This window comes from Microtus pennsylvanicus, chromosome 4, assembly GCF_037038515.1.
Source record: "Microtus pennsylvanicus isolate mMicPen1 chromosome 4, mMicPen1.hap1, whole genome shotgun sequence".
NCBI classification, from domain to species: Eukaryota; Metazoa; Chordata; class Mammalia; order Rodentia; family Cricetidae; genus Microtus; species Microtus pennsylvanicus.
In genome coordinates, this window is record NC_134582.1 from 20,062,480 (window position 1) to 20,080,881 (window position 18,402).

The following is an 18,402-nucleotide window of genomic DNA, read 5'->3' on the forward strand; positions in this document are numbered from 1 at the left end:
TTCATATGGGTGAAAGATTCCTCTACAGTGTCTGTTCGTAGTTGCAAAGCTTCAGGGTCTCTGGGCTTATGAAGACAGGCTGTCCTTAGTTCAAGATATGCCAACGCCCTCTTAAACAGTTAGCAGGTGATTACCCACGGGAGACCTGCACAAGGTTAGACCAATTGACCAATTGACATGGAGGGAGGGCAGGCTCATGAATCCTCATCCAAGTTAAGGTTTGCTGGTGTTTGTGGGGGCGGCAGTCCTCACAAGCAGAGTAAGGGTGAGAGAGGGGGACATTTATAGGCAGTTAAAGGTTGCTAGGAGGAAGGGCTCAGGGGGCCCCGCCCCTCCCAGAATTTAGGCACAATGCTTACTGAGTTTTCCTTCAGTGGTTCAGCTGCAAATGCTTCTCTGAACAACACTGTTAAATTTATCCGGCACCGTGGCATATCCAAGTGGAGTAGTTTGTTTCTGTCGTTATCTGGGGGTGAATACACCTTTGTTCACACGTGGGCTGTGTGTCGGTGTTGTGTGGGGGGATGAATATCAGAGAGTTTAACTTCCCCTGCCTCATCCCCTCCTTGTTTCTTGGCTAGTAGGACCTCCGCAAAGTTGGATGAAACTCCTGAAGACTCCAGTTTCAGCTCGCAACGTCGCTACTGCAGCTCCACCTGCTGAGTTTTTCTCACATTGTGGGGTCCTTCATGGCTTCTGCACCTAGTTTTGCTGCTTTGGATGACAGTACACGCTCTCAGATTCCTGAGAGATGAGCAGGAGCAGTAGGGAGTGCTTCTCTGCCGCCCACCCCCATAGCAGCTTTAAGCCCCGTGGGGTCTTCTGGGTGAGGCTCCTTTCCAGGACTCTAAGAAGACTTAGTCCACTAGGCTGCAGAATGTCAGCCTGGAGCCAACTCCTTCAGTAACTTGGCCGAGGTTGCCCTCTCGTGGTCATCTTGAGAACTTCACCTGCGGCCAGACCATCTGGATCCGTTTTCAGAAAGGATCACCTACCTGCAAGGGAAGGGGGTCCTCAGCAGGATTGGTGTCTTCTCTCTGTGTCTTCCAACACTCTGGAGCTTTGAACTTCTCTCTGGAGAGACATCTCTCACTCCATGCTCCGACTCTCATCCAAGCAAATCTCGCCTGTAAGAGAAACCAAATTCAAGAGCCCCTGCTCTCCTCTGCTCCAGGTGGAAACTGTTCTATGCTAATTATTCAAAGTGGGAAGCTCTCTGACCACCTTGCAGGGGAAAATGTTTGCGTTTCTAACGTGAGTCCGGTGCTGAGACTGGACCACCTGGGCCTCTTTTCAGATGCAAGCTCCCAGCCCTGGACTTCAACTGCAAAATGAAACCAGAAAAGCAAAAGCAATTTATTGACTGCTTGGTTTAGCTGTGAGATGTGAATACGGAACTATAACGCTGGAAAGTGGAGGGCTAAGCACCTGATAGCACAAATTAATACTATCGACGCAACTAAAAACTCACAGCCATTGGTCAACCTGGTGGTAACAATCCTGATTTTAGGGCCGGTGTAGTGATTCCGGCTAACCTCCTTTAGATTCAGGGTCAGGAAGGCTAGTCACCTGGTGACGCTTAAGGAGCCTTGCGTTTTGGTTCAGGAGCACCTAACTTAGTGTGTAGCCGCTGAAGCAAGCCAAACAAAGGCGGGCTCACCTGTTGCTTAGACAGACACATTCTTGGTTTTGACACGGAGCTGCAGTTCTTCGGAAGCTGCTCAGATTCTGTGGTTGCTGCATAGAGACGCAGACAAAACTTGGCGATGCTCTCTAGGCAATCATGGCTGAGCCATAGGCAGACCACAGATTGGAGCGATGATTAAATACCGCGGGATTTCAATTAGAAACTGTGCACACTGGTGCGTGTTTAGAAGTCAAATGACACGTTTTTGATGGAGGAATATTCCAGAAACTTGACTATGTTTTAGAGATTTACTACTACTGCTTTTTTTTTTGTTGTTTAATAATGTTTGGGGAAGTTAAACATAAACAAACAAATGAGACAACTCCAATTATTAAATTTTTTATTGAAAATACATTTTTTTTCTTACAACATATGCTGGTCATGGCTTCCCCTCCCCCAAATCCTCCCAGACCCTGCCCCTCCCATCCAAATCCACACCCTTTCTTTCTCTCTCCCACTAGAAAACAAATGTGGTACATTCATACAATGGAGTATTACTCAGCTGTTAAAAACAATGACATCAGGAAATTGGCTGGCAAATGAATGAGGTAACCCAGACCCAGAGAGACAAACATGGTGTGTACCCAGCAACAAGTGGACATTAGCTATAAAGCAAAGGAAAACCATGCTACAATCCACAAACACAAAGAACCTAAGAAACAAGGGGGGACTCCAGGGGTGGGGCGCATGAACCTCCCTGTGAAGGCAAAATAGAATGGGCACTGCCAGTGGATGGGGGGCAGGAAGAGGGTGGGGATGGGAGCAGTAGGGATCGGGTTGGGGCAGGATGGAGGGAGAGAGTATTGGGAGAGACAGCTGGAATCCGGGGTGTCTCTGGGGTGAGCTGGAAACTTAGAACAAAGGAAACTTCTAGCAATGGAATCTGGGGGTGACTCTAACTAAGACTCCTAGCAATGGGGGATATGGGGCCTGAACCAGCCATCTCCTGTAAGCAGGCAAGACTTCCAGGGGAGGGAGCTGGGACACCACACCAGTCACAAAACCTTTGACCACCAATTTGCCCTGCCTGCAGAATGTGCTGGGGTAAAGATGCCACAGAGATTGTGGGAGCGACTGACCAATGACTGACCCAGCTGGAGACCCCTATCTTGAGAGGGAGCTCAGCTCTGAGGGCCAGGACCCAGAGGCGAGATACCCCAGAGACCTAAGATAGAACCAGATATGACTGAGGAAAAAAAAGCCAATGAAATGTTTCTAATGATATTCTGCTATACTCATGAAATGGTGCCTAGGCCAACTGTCATCAAAGAGGCTTCACCCAACAACTGATGGAAACAGATGCAGAGACCCACAGCCAAACATGAGGAGGAACTTTGGGGGGAATTTAGGAGCCAGAAGGGTCAAGGACACCACAAGAAAACCTATTGCATGTGAATGCGCTAACAGAGCACAATCATCTGTTTCTAATGCACGAGACACTGCATCTTTGCACTCATGTGTGTTTCTATAATAGCGCATCTGTGTATAGCTGGAGTACAACACTCACGTGTTTATATAATAGTGCATCTGTGTATAGCTGGAGTCCAACACTCACATGTTTATATAATAGTGCATCTGTGTATAGCTGGAGTACAACACTCACGTGTTTATATAATAGTGCATCTGTGTATAGCTGGAGTCCAACACTCACATGTTTATATAATAGTGCATCTGTGTATAGCTGGAGTACAACACTCACATGTTTATATAATAGTGCATCTGTGTATAGCTGGAGTACAACACTCACATGTGTTTATATAATAGTGCATCTGTGTATAGCTGGAGTACAACACTCACGTGTGTTTCTATAATAGTGCATCTGTGTATAGCTGGAGTACAACACTCGTGTGTTTAATAATACATCTGTGTATGGCTGCATCACCCATGATCCATCACTCCTCTAATATTGAATATCCAATATTCAATCCCCAGGTTCCCCATTAGCTTGTGTTCCCATGGGTGCTGCTATACTGTGGTACCCATGTAGATGGGTGTTCAGCACCTCCATGTGTTCTGACATGCTAATAAAACAATGGACACAGCAATATGAGAACATGAGTGTGCATGGCTCTAATTCTTCACTGGTACTTCAATGTCCTGGTTCACTGCTACAATAATATTCCCGTGTGTGCGGTTTTCCAGTAAATCTATAAGTACGTCTGTTACAGTGCATCTGTGTATGGTGTATTAGCAGTACAACCATTCCTTGTCAAGTTTTGTCTGTATATATGCAGCAACCACAGAATCTGAGCAGCTTCATGAAGAACAGCAGCTTCATGTCAAAACCAAGAATGTGTTTGTCTAAGCAACAGGCGAGCCCACTTCTGTTCGATTTGCTTAGGCAACTGCATCAATCCTAAATTAGATGCTCCAGAACCAAAACGCAAATTTCCTTAAGCATTACCAGGTAACCTGACCCCGAAACTGAAGGAGGTCATCCAGCCTCAAAGTCAGGATTATTGCAGTCAAGTTGAGACGAAGCGTGAGTGAGAGATGTCACCCCAAAGAGATACTCAAAGCTCCAGAGCGTTGGGAGACACAGAGGAAAGACACCAATCCTACTTAGGACTCCCCTCTCTTGCAGATCCACTTTCTAAAAAACGGATCCAGATGCTCTTGCCGCAGATGAAGTTCTCAAGATGACCATGAGAGGGCAGCCGCGGCCAAGTTACTGAAGGACTTGGTTCCAGGCTGAAATTCTGCAGCCTGGTGGACAGTGTCTTGGAGTCCTGAAAAGGAGCCTCACCAAGAAGCGCTCCTTACTGCTCCCGCTCAGCTCTCAGTTAGGAACCCGAGAGCGTGCACTGTCACCAAAAAGCAGCAAAGCTAGGTACAGAGACCACGAAGGGCCCCGTAATTTTAGAACAATGCAGCAGCAGTTTGAGCTCCAGTAGCAATTTGCAAGCTGAAACTTGAGCCTTGGTTAACTTGAATTAGCTTTCCAGCTTTGTGGAAGTCATAGTAGCCAAGGCACAAGGAAGGAGGGGATGAGGCAGAGGAAGGGAAGCCCTCTTATATACAACCACACACACCCGAGATGAGAACAAAGGTCTACTCACCCCCAGATATGACAGAAACAAACCACTCCACCACAGTGTGGCACATGATCCATGAATTAAACGGTGTTGTTCAGAGAAGCATCTACAGCTGCACCGCCTAAGGAAAACTCCTCATCCGAGCAAGCGTTGTACATAAATTCTGGGAAGGGCGGGGCCTCATGAGTCCTTCCTCAATCTTTAAGGTCCCCCTCTCTTATCCTCACCCGCTTGTGAGGACACCCGCCCCCCCCCCACACACACACACAAATCAATAAACCGTAACTTGGATGGGGATTTGTGAGCCTGCCCTCCCTCCATGACATACAGTGACAAGGTCTAACCTTGTGCAGGTCTCCTGTGGGTAATTACCTGCTGTTTAAGAGGGTGTTGGCATGTCTTGGACTGAGGACAGCCTGTCTCCATAAGCCCAGAGACTCTGGAGCAGAGGGCGTTTCACTGCAAAGAGATACTGAAGAGTTATCTTCTGTCTTGCTCTGTGCTAGTGAGGAAGGAGTGGGGCCTCACTGGGGCCCTGGGACCCCACAGGACCTCCATCCCACCCCACAGCTGTCACTGCTGAAAAGGGTCTTTAGCCAGATAAAGTGGTTCTTTTCTTTCCCGTGGAGCTGGAGTCTTATAAAGACTGATCACAGTATTGGCTACAAAGGCACTGTCCACATCTGGCCTTGCAGGGAGGGCAGTGAAGGTCAGGCTGTTTAGAGCAGAGTGTCTGTGGCTAAGAAGGCAGAGGAACTGTGGTGGATTAGCCACACAGGGGAACCTGGTAGGCAGAGAAATGACGACAACTTGAAGGACAGAAGAGGCTCTCGGATCATCAGCTGCAACCAACTTCTTTCTTGACTCTCACAGGCCCAGAGGGCGATGAGGAGCACCAGGAAATGCATCTCAGAGCAGTTTTCCAGTGTGCACATAGGGGGTGAGGAGGGAGCAAGAAAGCCGAGGGATGTCTCTGTGCAGCTCTGCATAGGCCTGAACTAGCACGGCAGAGGACACATTCTGAGGAATAGAACATTGCCCCACGGTGGACAAGTACACAGTGGAAATGGAATCAATTTACAGAAGTAAGAATACAGCGGTACCACCAGTGCACCTCGTACAGATGTGGCGAAACAGCAGTGTTCAAAGACTTGCTGGAAAACAGTGCACATGAGACCATGGTTATAGCAGTGCGCGTGGACACTGAGGTTCAGGGCAGAAACAGAGCGATGCAAACTGATGCCCTCGTGTTGCTGTGCCCCTGTATGGACTAGCACACAGGATACATAGATGTGAATGGACAGCAGTCCACATGGGAATAAAATACAGCAACACACGTGGGAAGACAGCAAAAGAGTGCACAGGGGTTCTATTTTACAGGTGTGATGCACATGTTCTTGTAAAGCAGCAGACGTGGCTGTGTGACTATAGCCGTACACAGGTGTACTACTATTGAAACACAGAGGACATCAGCACCCATGCGCATACTAGACAGGAGCACACAAAGACACACTAGCATGCCACTGTACATGAATAACCAGGTGGACCAGTATTGCAGCTCTATACTCACGGGCATCAAAGTTTGAGGACTGGAAATGTAGCTCAGTGGTGAGTGCTTGCCTAGCTTGTCCAGGCTCTGGGTCCTATCTTCAGTGTTCCCCTGGCTCCGTCTGCCTGCTGAGACCTTATCAGTAGCTGAAGGTCAGGGTGGCTTGATCTGCCTAACAAGCTCTCTGCTTTTCTACCCAGCACCCTTTCTTACCATGGGGAAAGACAGAGTCCACAAAATCATCCAAGCGGTAAATCTTACACATCCCTCCAAAACACTACAGGCCAGCTAGAGGACCACAGCGGGGAATGTAAGCGATTTTGTTGGGTAAGCCACACTAAGGAGATGGGTGGAATAATTAGTCCTTTAGTCAGATGCTGTGTTTTTCCTGTCCCAGAATCCTTTCCCCTATGGAAGTAGCTTGCAGGGCCACAGCCAAGATTTGGGAAGCCCCTGCTTTTGTGAAAACCTAATTTCTCCTTTGCTTCCTTCTATCTGTGCTCCAGGCACATTTTTCCCTAATGGGCTTCACTCTTCTTCTAAAGCCCCCCACCCCACCACAAGGCCTCTTGTCTGCCACTGTCTGATCTCTGTACTGGCTTAAAGGACATGGCTTTTGGCTGTCTTCTCTTTTCCGTTCTCTTCTCCAGGGAGCTGCTATTTATAGTTTGCTGGCCCTGAACATGTTTATTTTGAATTCTAATATAACAAATATCCTTAAGCTTCAGGTTGAGTCCATTCTTAAATTATTTTATTAATGAAAGTAAGAATAGCAAGAGGGTACCTCAATTTCCTTAGTGTCATTATATCTGGTTCTAATTGTTAAGACACTACCCAGGCAAATAGCCCATCCCAGAGCAGCTCTGATCAAAGGCAGATGTTCTTGAACACCTCACTAATGAGTGAGAGCTATTTCCCCTCCTCCATACCCTAGAGATGAGCAGGACTAAGGAGCTTCCTCTGCAATCCAGACTCGTGTTTCTGTCTTTTTAAAATTCACATTTACCCCACCCCTACCATCCCCACTACATACCCCAATATCCTTGCTGTCATTTTAGGTTGTGTGTAACCGAGGCATCTGCGAGCGTGGTTGGCACAGGGGAGCACCGTCTGAAGCACCGTCCATTTCCTCTTCATTCTGTTTATTTCCACTGTGGTGTCAGAACAACTATTGTGTTTTTCCAGTAATGGCCACTTATCTTGCAAGGTGAAGAAGCAAAGGAGGAAGGAGGAGGGAAATCCAGATAAAGGGGAACCAAATCCAATCCCCAGTCTCATCCCCAGCTCCACAGCAGACTACCTATTATGGTCTCTCTCCTATCTCACAACCCCTATTCCCCAGAGACTAGCAGATTCTGATGACACACCCTGATTTTCTTCCTCCTATAAACATCATCACGCTCCCCCCCCCCCCCGCCTTAGAGTTCTTCACTATTCCTAAATGTCAACTCCCAATACTTAAGGACACGTTCTACCTGGAACCCCCAGCGACCGCCCCTGGCAGGATCTCAAAAACATTCCCTACCACAGCAACCACACACTCCTAAGAACCAAAAAGGGCAACAAAAAGCAACAAACTGAACACCCACCCAACAAAGACAAGACCAGATGTCAGCACCTAGAACTGCAATCACCCCAAACCCAGACACTTAGACACCTGTGTGCAAGCACAGTAAGAGCCAGGACAATGTGTCTCCACTAGAGCCCAGCAACCCTACTGTAGTAGGTCCTAAGAAAGGCAACATACCTGAAACACAAGACAAGCACTTCAAAGTAGCCTTAACAAATACGTTAGAGGTCCTTTAAATCCACTAATGCAATGTACGAAAACAAGCAAACAGAGGAACAAAATGAAAAAAATAGCTCAAGACATGAATGTGGAAATGGAATCAATAAAGAAAATGTGAGGTGAAGAAAAAAACTGGAAGTAGAAATTCAGGAACTCAAACAGGAACCTCAGAGGCAAGCCTCACCAGCAAAATATATGAGATGGAAGAGAGAGCTGGGCATGGTAGTGCAAGCCTTTACTCCCAGCATTCAGAAGAGGCAGACGGATCTCAGCATTCCAGGCCAGCCTGCTCTGCAGAGTGAATTCAAGGACAGCCAGGGATATATAGAGAAACCTTGTTTCAGAAAAAAAATCCAAAAAAAAAAATCCTCCCAGCTTATCACCTATCCTGCTGCTGGGCCCTCACCCCATACCCAGTAGACTTTTTTGCTGCTCAGGGGTAAGCCATGCCAATCAGAAGAACAGGTGCTAGGCATATCAGTCAGAAGATCAGAGACAGGCTGAATCCAAGGCCAAGCTAGCCAGCAGAAGGCCAGCTCCCAACTTGAACAGAGACTCCCTATTAGATCAGAAATCACATTGGCCATGAAAAATCCAGGCCACAATGACCAATAAACCAAAAAGGAAACAAAATCAGTCCTTAGTTAGGGTCTCTATTGCTGTGAAGAGACACCATGACCATGGCAACTCTTATAAAGGAAAACACTTCATGTGGTGGCTTGTTTATACTTCAGAGGTTCAGTACATCATCATCACGGTGGAAAGCAAGGCAGCATTCAGGCAGAGAAGTGGGGCTAGAGAAGGAGCTAGGAGTTCTTATATCTTGACTCACACTCCACAGGAAGTTGTCTGGGACACTGAGTGTGACTTGAGCATATATGAGACCTCAAAGCCCACCTCTACAGTGACATACTTCCTCCAACAAGGCCACACCCATTCCAGCAAAGCCACACTTTCTAATAGTACCACGTCTTCTGAGGAACATTTTCAATTAACCCACCACAGAAGCCAAGGAACAAAACATCCACTCAACAAAGATAATCTCAGAAATCAGTACCTAGAGCTATAATCAACCCAATCCTAGATGCCTAGATCTGCCAGTGTAAGAAGAGAGCCAAAAGCAGCCAGGGCAGTATGACAACACCAGAGCCCAGCGATCTTATGACAGCAAGACCTGAATACCCCAATGCAGCTGAAACACAAGAAAATGACTTTTAAAACAACGTTATAAAGACAATGAAGGTCCTTAAAGAGAAAATAAAACAATTCCTTAAAGAAATAGAAGAAAGGACAAACAAAAATATGGGAGGAAATGAGTAACTCTCTTAGGATGCAAGAACAAACAAACAGGTGAAAGAAATTATTCAAGACCTGAAAACTGAAATAGAAGCAATAAAAAACAAAAACTGGGGAAATTCTGGAAAAGGAAAATCTGAAAAAGCAAATAGAAACTACAGATACAAGCATCAGCATCAAAAGACAAGAGGTGGAAGAGAGACTCTCAGGCATTGAAGATACTATAAAGAAATAGATTTATCAGTCAAAGAAAGTGTTAAATCTAAAAGAAAACACAAAACATCCAGGAAATCTGGGACACTATTGAAAAGATCAAACCTAAAAATAATAGGAATAGAAAAAGGAGAATAATCCCAGCTAAAAAAAAAAAACCAAGAAAATGTGTTTAACAAAATTATAGAAGAAAATTTCCCTAACCTAAAGAAGGATATGCATATAAAGGTACAAGAAGCTTCCAGAACACCAAATAGATTGGACCAGAAAAGAAAGTACTCCCCCAACTCCCGTCACATAATAATCAAAACACTAAACATATAAAACAAAGAAAGAATATTAAAAGCCTGAACAGATGTCTTTTAGACTCTCAGAGACCATGGATGCCAGTCCAGACTACTATACCCAGCAAAACTTGTAATCACCATAGATGGAGAAAATGAGATATTCATGACAAAGTCCAATTTAAACAAGATCTTTCCACAAATACAGCCCTACATAAGGTACTAGAAGGAAAACTCCAAACCAAGGAAGTCATTATACCCATGGAAACAGAGGCAATAAATAATTTCACATCAGCAAAACCCAAAGAAGGGAAACACATACACTACTATTACTACTACTGCTATAAGCAACAACAACAAAATAACGGGAATTAACAATCATTGTTCATTAATTCTTTCAATATCAATGGAATCAATTCTCCAATTAAAACAGGCTAACAGTATGAATATGAAAACAGGATCCATTCTTTTGCTGCATACAAGAAACACACCTCAACATTAAAGATAAACATTATCTCAGAGTAAAGGGTTGGAAAAAGATTTTCTAAGCAAATGTCTCTAAGAAGTGAGCTGGTGCAGCTATTCTAATATCTAACAAAATAGAATTCAAACCAAAATTAACCAAAAGAGATAGAGAAGGACATTTCATCCTCATCAAAGGAAAATCCACCAAGATGATATTTCAATTCTTAATATCTATGCCCCAAATGCAAGGGCACCCACATCTGTAAAAAAATTACTAAAACTTAAATCATACATTGAACCTTATATTGCGGGAGCTCCTTCCACCCTTCAGCCAATAGCCGCTGAGATACCAGCCCCAGCACCCGCAACAACCTTACACATCAATCATGAAAGACTACAGCACCCCACTCTCAGCAATGGACAGGTCATCCAGACAGAAACTAAACAGAGAAATAGTTGAGCTAACAGATATTATGAATCAAATTGACCCAACAGATACCTACAAAACATTTTACCCAAACACAAAAGAATATACCTTGTTCTAAGCACCTCATGGAATTTATTCAAAATTTATTCAAAATTGACCACATTCTCGGTCATAAAGCAGATCTCAACAAACACAAAAAAATTGAAATAGGCCCCCTGAATCCTATCAGCCCACCATAGATTAAAGTGGGTTTTCAACAACAAAGGAAACAACAGAAAGCCTGCAAACTCACAGAAACTGAACAACTCCCTACTGAATGACTATTGTGTCAAGGCAAAAATAAAGAAAATAAAAACTTTCTAGATTTCAATGAAAATGAATGCACAACATACCCAAACTTGTGGTGCTAAGAGGAAAGTTCATAGCACTAAGTGACTCCATAAAGAAACTGCAGAGGGCCGGGCGATGGTGGCACACTCCTTTAATCCCAGCACTCGGGAGGCAGAGGCAGGTGGATCTCTGTGAGTTCGAGACCAGCCTGGTCTACAAAGCTAGTTCCAGGACAGGCTCCAAAGCCACAAAGAAACCCTGTCTTGAAAAACAAAAACAAAAACAAAATGTGTTTTTTAAAAAGGATTTTCATACAGGTTTTTTCTATGTAGCTCTGGCTGTCCTGGAACTTGCTGTGTAGACCAACTAGCCTTGAACTCACAGAGATCCATCTGCCTCTGTCTCCAGTTGTTGCGCCTGCACTACGGGACGGTCTCATGAGCCAGGAGCTATGCTGGAGATTTAAAAGCATACACACAGAGACACCAGCTGGAGAGGCGAGAAACTGCGGTATGGGGTGGGTGAGGGAGCAGAGTCCCGGCTGTAGACCTCCTGCGAGCAGCCCAGGTGGAAGGAGTGAACCACACTGGGCTTGGACTATTCCCCATCCTTCGAGCTGGGTCAAAATGATCTGTGACAATGGAGCATCCCCAGTGTGAACGGAAGGGGGGCGATTTGAGTTTGCAATCTGTACCGTGCTACCTGAGCAGCCTATTACAACCTGCTACTACAACCTGCAGAGTTGTAGTAGTAAAAACAGCATGGTGTTGCCATCAAAACAGACACATTGATCAATGGAATTGAATCAAAGAACCAGTCATGAATCCTCATACCTAGAAACCAGAATTATACAATGGGAAAAGAAAGCATCTTCAACAAATGGTGCTGGTATAACCTGCACAAAACTCAAGCCCAGATGAACCAATGACCCCAACATAAAACCAGATGCACTCAACCTGATGGAAGAGAAAGCACAGAGTAGCCTTGAATGCACTGGCAAGGGAGACAACTTCCTGGATAGAACACCAGTTGCACTAGCACTAAGATCAACAATTAATAAATGGGGCCTCATGAAACTGAAAAACTTCTATAAGTCAAAAGATACTGTCAATAGGACAGAAAGGCAGCCCACAGAACGGGAAAAGATTTTCACCAACTCAGCAACTGTAATCTTGCTACTATTATGAATCATAATGCAAATATCTGATTGCAGGATATCTGATATTCGACTGCCAAAGGGGCCTGGACCCACAGGTTGAGAACCACTGATTAACAACTGTCTAACTAATACAATGGTTATTTCTGAAGCTCCAAAGTAGTCTGTTTTCCACGTAGCGCTTACAGATACTTCATTAATTTCCCACTAATTAATTAGAGAATCTGATTATAGAGGAAACAAAACCAGTGTTGCAAATCAATTCTGCAGAGTCCAGACTGCTCTCCTGCAGGCACTTTGCTTACCTTAAGGGGTAGTGGGGAAGACATGAAAATATACCTGCCACACATACATGTTCATAGGCTCACGCATCCATGTAGATAGGTGGGCGTGACTGAGCAGACTGAGTTTCCCTGTGTGAGCAGATACTGCAGATAAACATCTGATTCCCCACTCTGCTTCATGACTGTGGATGCAGGAGGAGCAGCTACTTCAATTCTTACTGCTGTGATTCTCCCCACTACAAGGGCCTAGAACCTTGACCTGCCCTTCAAATTAAAATGAAGTTGAAGAGATCTTTCAACACCATGAAGATAACGTAAATAAAGCAAGAAAACATAAGAGAAGTGAATTGGAAGGTAGGAATGTAATTTCTTTGGGCAGTTTTTTTTCTTTTTGTTTGTTTTTTTTTTCTTAATGAAAATCCAGGAAAAGAGTGTTGGTGATTTCAAACCTAATACTTCCTGATGCCTAAATCTTTATCTGATGGGGACCCTTGAAGGTGAAGAGGAAACTCTTCCTCTGTCCCCTTTGGAGACCTCCATCACTTACTGCCCCATAAGTGTCACATGGTGCTCTTCTTTGATGTCGCTGTACCCGTGCTCAGACGCAGATCTCTCAGAAGACTCAGCATTAGCTTCGTATTATTATTCTGGAGAAGGAAATTTGGGTTTAAGCTTCCAAACTGCAAACATAATCTTGTGTGAAAACTATGAATGGAAAATAATTAGTGGCTCCTTGGAATATTCTTAATCAAAGAGCTTAGGAAACATGATTTATGCTATATAAACAACCAAGATCCCCACACTTCTTTTTTCCTCTGCAGTATTACCTTTCGGTTGGTTGTTAGTTTAAATAAGGCTCTCAAAATCTAAAAAAAAAAAAAAAAAAAAAAAAAGTCACATCTTGGATTTAATTTCAGAAAGTTAAGATGAAGGTTGGGGAGGTAGCAGCAAGTAAATGACTTGAGTTCCATCCCTGGCATTCACATGATGGAGAGAATCAATACTGCAGGTTGTCCTCTGCCCTCTGCATGTGCACTGTGGAGTACACACACACACACACACACACACACACACATATAAAATATAATAAAAAATTTTGAAGATGGCATATGGGGCTGGAGGGATGACTCAGTGGTTGAGAACACTGGCTGCTCTTCTAGAGGACTCAGATTCGATTCTTGGCATTCACATAGCTCCCAACTATCTGTCATTGCAATCCCAGGGGATCCAAAGTCCTCTGCCCTCTTCTCGCACTGGATGCTCATCCAGGCAACACATTTATACACCTAAAATAAAAGCGAAGGGAAGATATTTCAAAGATGACAGCAAACGGATGGAAGGCAGGATCATGAAGACGGCACACCGTGCGCAGTTTCTGGCATACCACACGCAGGATGAACGTGCAGCCACAGCAGACTTGGAAACGTATTGTCTAAGACCCTCCTGGTCATCCTGGACTTAACACTCTCTACTTCCAGCTTGGCTCATTCCCAGGACCCAGTATCATAAGAGCAGTCATGGAAAACACTTACTAGCTACCCAGCCAGCACACAGCCTCTTATTTTTGAAGAGAAAGGGGGTTTGTTTTTACTGTTTTTTTTTTAAGGCTGTGAAACAGCAAGCAGCAATGCCTCATTCTAGGAAATGACACTTCTGTTTCCCTGGCTGCCAGGAGTCTCATGTTACAGACATCTAATGTCTCATGTTACAGACATCTAATGAAAACACAATTACTAGGTTTCTGAGAAAGCTTTGCTCCTATAATATAGACCCAGCCTCTTCTGATTCTCTTCTTTTTTAATATTTATTTATTTATTAAGCATACAATGTACTGCTGGCAAGGAAGGCACCAGGTCTCATTATAGATGGTTGTGAGCCAACATGTGGTTGCTGGGAATTGAACTCGGGACCTCTAGAAGAGCAGCCAGTGCTCTTACCCTCTGAGCCATCTCTCCAGCCCCTCTGATTCTCTTCTTGAAGTGGGCAGTTGACTAGAGCCACGGTGGCAATTCTAGGACGAAAATCATGAAGCATCCTAAATCCTGGGAGCCCTTTGCCGGCCCCCACTGCCTGCCTCTAGACGTTTTGTGATATGAGAGAAAAGTTAAACCTCCATCCTCTTTAAATTATTTAAATAATTAAAGAAGTATTTTTAATTTTAAGCTTTATTTATTTCATGTGTATAGGTGTTCTGTCTGCATACATGTCTGTACATAACATGCATGAAGTACCCGTGGAGATCAGAAGAGGGCATTGGGTCCCTTATGACCGGAGTTACAGATAGTTGTGAGATACAATGTTGGTGCAATGACTCGAACCCTGGTCTTCCAGAAGAGTAGGCACTGCTCTTAACCAATGAGCCATCTCTCCAGACCCCAACCTCCACCCTCTTTAAACCACAGGTATTGTTTGGTTTAATTTTATTACACACAATCTCTGACAGGCAAATTACCAACAGTTTTCAGAAAGGACCCTTAACTGTTAACCGGCAGCATAAGGCATTAAACAAGATCCCTTATATGAAAACAAGGTATTAAACCCCTGAGATGATGGTGATATGTGGTGTGTGTGTGCACATGTTTATGTCCATGTGTGCATGCACGTCTGCTTGCATTGGAAGCCAAGAGTGATTGGCATCAGGACTCTTCCTCAGTTGCTATGCACCTTATATTTTCATACAAGGTCTTCTCACCTGAGTCTGAAGCTCCCTCATTTGGCTAGGCTGGCTGGCCAGTAAAACTCCAGGGATCCTTGGGGCTGAAGGAGCGGAAGGAGCTCCCACAACACTCTGGCCTCTGCTTCTCCCTACATGGGTACAGGGGACCGCATACTTGCATGGCAAGCTGACTGGGACATTTTCCACAGCTTCATCTGGAAAAGTTTTTCTTTTGTATTTAAACATACAACCAGACAGCACTCAGGAAAAGTAAGACATGGTGTCAGCATCAGAAAGAATCCCTATCATCCTCTTTCTGAAAGTATGAGTCCATTTAGAGTATGACACTTATTTGGGCATTGATCGATGGCCTCCTACGTCCCTTGTGATGACAGTATGGTCTGCTTCTTTCCAACAGCCATGTGTCATACAATGTTTGTGAACATGCACAGTGGCAAAGTGTCTTAGGGTTTCTATTGCTGCGACAAAACACCGTGACCAAAAATCAAGTTGGGGAGGCAAGGGTTTATTCATCTTACACTTCCGCATCACTAGTCAATCACTGACGGAAGTCAGGACAGGAACTCAATCAGGGCAGAATCCTGGAGGCAGGAGCAGATGCAGAGGCCATGGAGGGCTACTGCTTACTGGCTTGCTCCCCGTGACTTGTTCAGTCTGCTTTCTTATAGAACCCAGGACCACCAGCCCAGGGATGGCACCACCCACCATAAACTGGGCCCTCCCCCAGTTATCACTAATGAGAAAATGCCTTACAGCCAGATCTAATGGAGGTATTTCCTCAACTGAGGCTCCTTCCTCTCTGATGACTCTAGCTTGAGTCAAGTTGACACACAAAAGCAGCCTGTACAGAAGAAAACTGGGGTAAGTGGAGAGATATTTTAACTGCTTCTTATTTAAGTGGATCCAAGCAGAAGACACCAGCTGGAGAGGCGAGGAACTGCAGTATGGGGTGGGTGGGGAAGCAGAGTCCCGGCTGTGGACCTCCTGCGAGCAGCCCAGGTGGAAGGAGTGAACCACACTGGGCTTGGAATATTCCCCATCCTTCGAGCTGGGTCAAAATGATCTGTGACAATGGAGCATCCCCAGTGTGAACGGAAGGGGGGCGATTTGAGTTTGCAATCTGTACCGTGCTACCTGAGCAGCCTATTAGGCGTTAAGAACCTCGAATCCAAGTGAAGACACCCCAATTACCCAGAGAGATCCACTTTATAGCACTTGACAAACCTGAGGCTGTTATTGTTTTCTTGCCATTCGGATGCATCCTCTTCGGCATCCCCTGCTTTGGGTTGTCTCCTGTTAGACACAATCACCTTGCTGTGTACACGGTATGCTGTAGACAGCTGTCCAGTAGTGTGGCCCCACCCCCACCCCACCCACCCCACACTTTTCCAGAACTCAAGGCTGGAGCCTAGTAGGTCTTCAGCATAAGAGAGTGCAAAAACCAAGTAGAAAATCTTTCCTTTTCTTTTTCTTTTTCTTTTTTTTTAAGGGAGAGAGAGACATCTGTTATGTGCGGTTGACCACATCTTTGGCTTAACCTTTTCCTGTTTGATAGAATCTCGTGATTTTAATGCCACAGTCTCAAAGTAGAAGCTTGAAAACTACACTTCCCAGCTGCCCCTGCAGCTAGATACAGTCATGTATTCAGGGGCTCACCAGTCAGAGACATTCAGTTATGACTGATTTATGGGTGAGCTCCAGTGGAAGAGGCCCCCCCCCAGGGCTCCATGTGCATCAGGCAGGTGATGAGAGGCAGTGCCTACTGAGTGGGAGGAGCCTAACTCCCAAATAATGGCGTGTGGACTTTCAGTGAGCTTGACAGTAAGGGGCCCTGCAAGGGACAGCAGAGTAGAGAGAATTGCTCTTATGTCTCTGCCAGAACCCAGGAAGAAAAGTGACTTCTGCTAACACAGGATGTACATCTGCTTTCAGGAGACCCTAGCAAGCAAGTGGTAATCTCCCTGGGGTTCTTCCTCCATTGGCTCCTTGTCTGCCCATGATGCCGCTGTTAGGGAAGGCCTCACCAGGGTCTCTGCGTGAGTGTTTTCTTCTTTCTGTTGGAAGGCGGGGCCTTCTATGTTTACCCTCTTTCATTTGTAGTATGCGGTTTTAGCTGACACAACTCATGAGCAAGCTTATATGTTTGTTTAGTTCAGTTTCAATGGTTGTGTGGGGGGGGCGTGTGTTTGAGTGTGTGAGTGCCCACTCAGAGGCCAAAGGAGGGTAGTGAGTGCCCTATTCTGCCATGTTCTGCCTTGTTCCCTTGAGACAGCATCTGTCACTGAACCTCTAGCTAGACTGACAGCCAGCAAGGCCCAACAATCCTCCTGGTCCCGTTCCCCACAGGGATGAGGTTACAGAGTGGGAACAGCCACACCTGGCTCCTTATGTGGGTGCTGTGTACAAAACTCAGGTATTTGTGCTTGTGCAATAAACACCCATAATTACCCACTGAACGTGTCCCCTGCCCTGGGAGGTTCTTGTGACAGAGGCCCCAAAGAGCCCAAAGGCAGAGGGTAGGGGACCTAATGCAGTCAAGCCCCTGGGAAGATGTTTCTTGCAGCTCTCAGTTTGGGTGAGTTTGGAATCAACAAGGTTTTTAAAGACACTAGAACACATCAGCTCTTTAGTGTTTTGCTGATGCAACAGGAGCGGGATAAATCTTTTTAAGGTTTCAAATGCAATTTTTCCTAAGAAGAGAGTCTGAACCATATGGCAACAAGTTTCAAAATCTGTTCATGTGCAAATGTCATGATAAAAATGGGGCCGGGGAGTGTTTATGGACAGCCAGGCCTCATTCTTCGAAAACAGGAGGGAAGTCTTCTGAATTCATCTTTTCATTTTGTGGGGAACCTGAGTGGATCCGGCCTGGTGGACCCCTACTCATCTCGAAAACACAAACAAAAACAAAAACAGTATTGCTTGCTACATGTGCTGAAAGAAGATTTGAGATGGGGTGATACAGAAAACATGTTTGGGTTCCATTTCCATCTACCACATGACCTTGGGAAAGTCACCTGACCTCTGTGATCTTTTGTCTCCTCATCTGTTAAAGGAAGGTGAGCATTTTCAGCTCCTGGGACCATCTCAAAGGAAGAACGTATCATGGCATCAGCAACACACCGAGTTGCACGGGTAAGGACTAAAGATAAGGGAATCACTAAGAAATTATGGTGAAGACCCGCTTTCATCCCCAGCCCAGCCCAGCTG

General features: G+C 45.2%; 1 pseudogene; it reads left to right on the top strand.

The window, feature by feature from the left end:
- The first annotated feature begins 1,096 nt into the window (after window positions 1–1,096).
- LOC142848585 (RNA transcription, translation and transport factor protein pseudogene) lies at window positions 1,097–1,822 on the top strand (annotated as a pseudogene).
- Window positions 1,823–18,402: the final 16,580 nt, after the last annotated feature.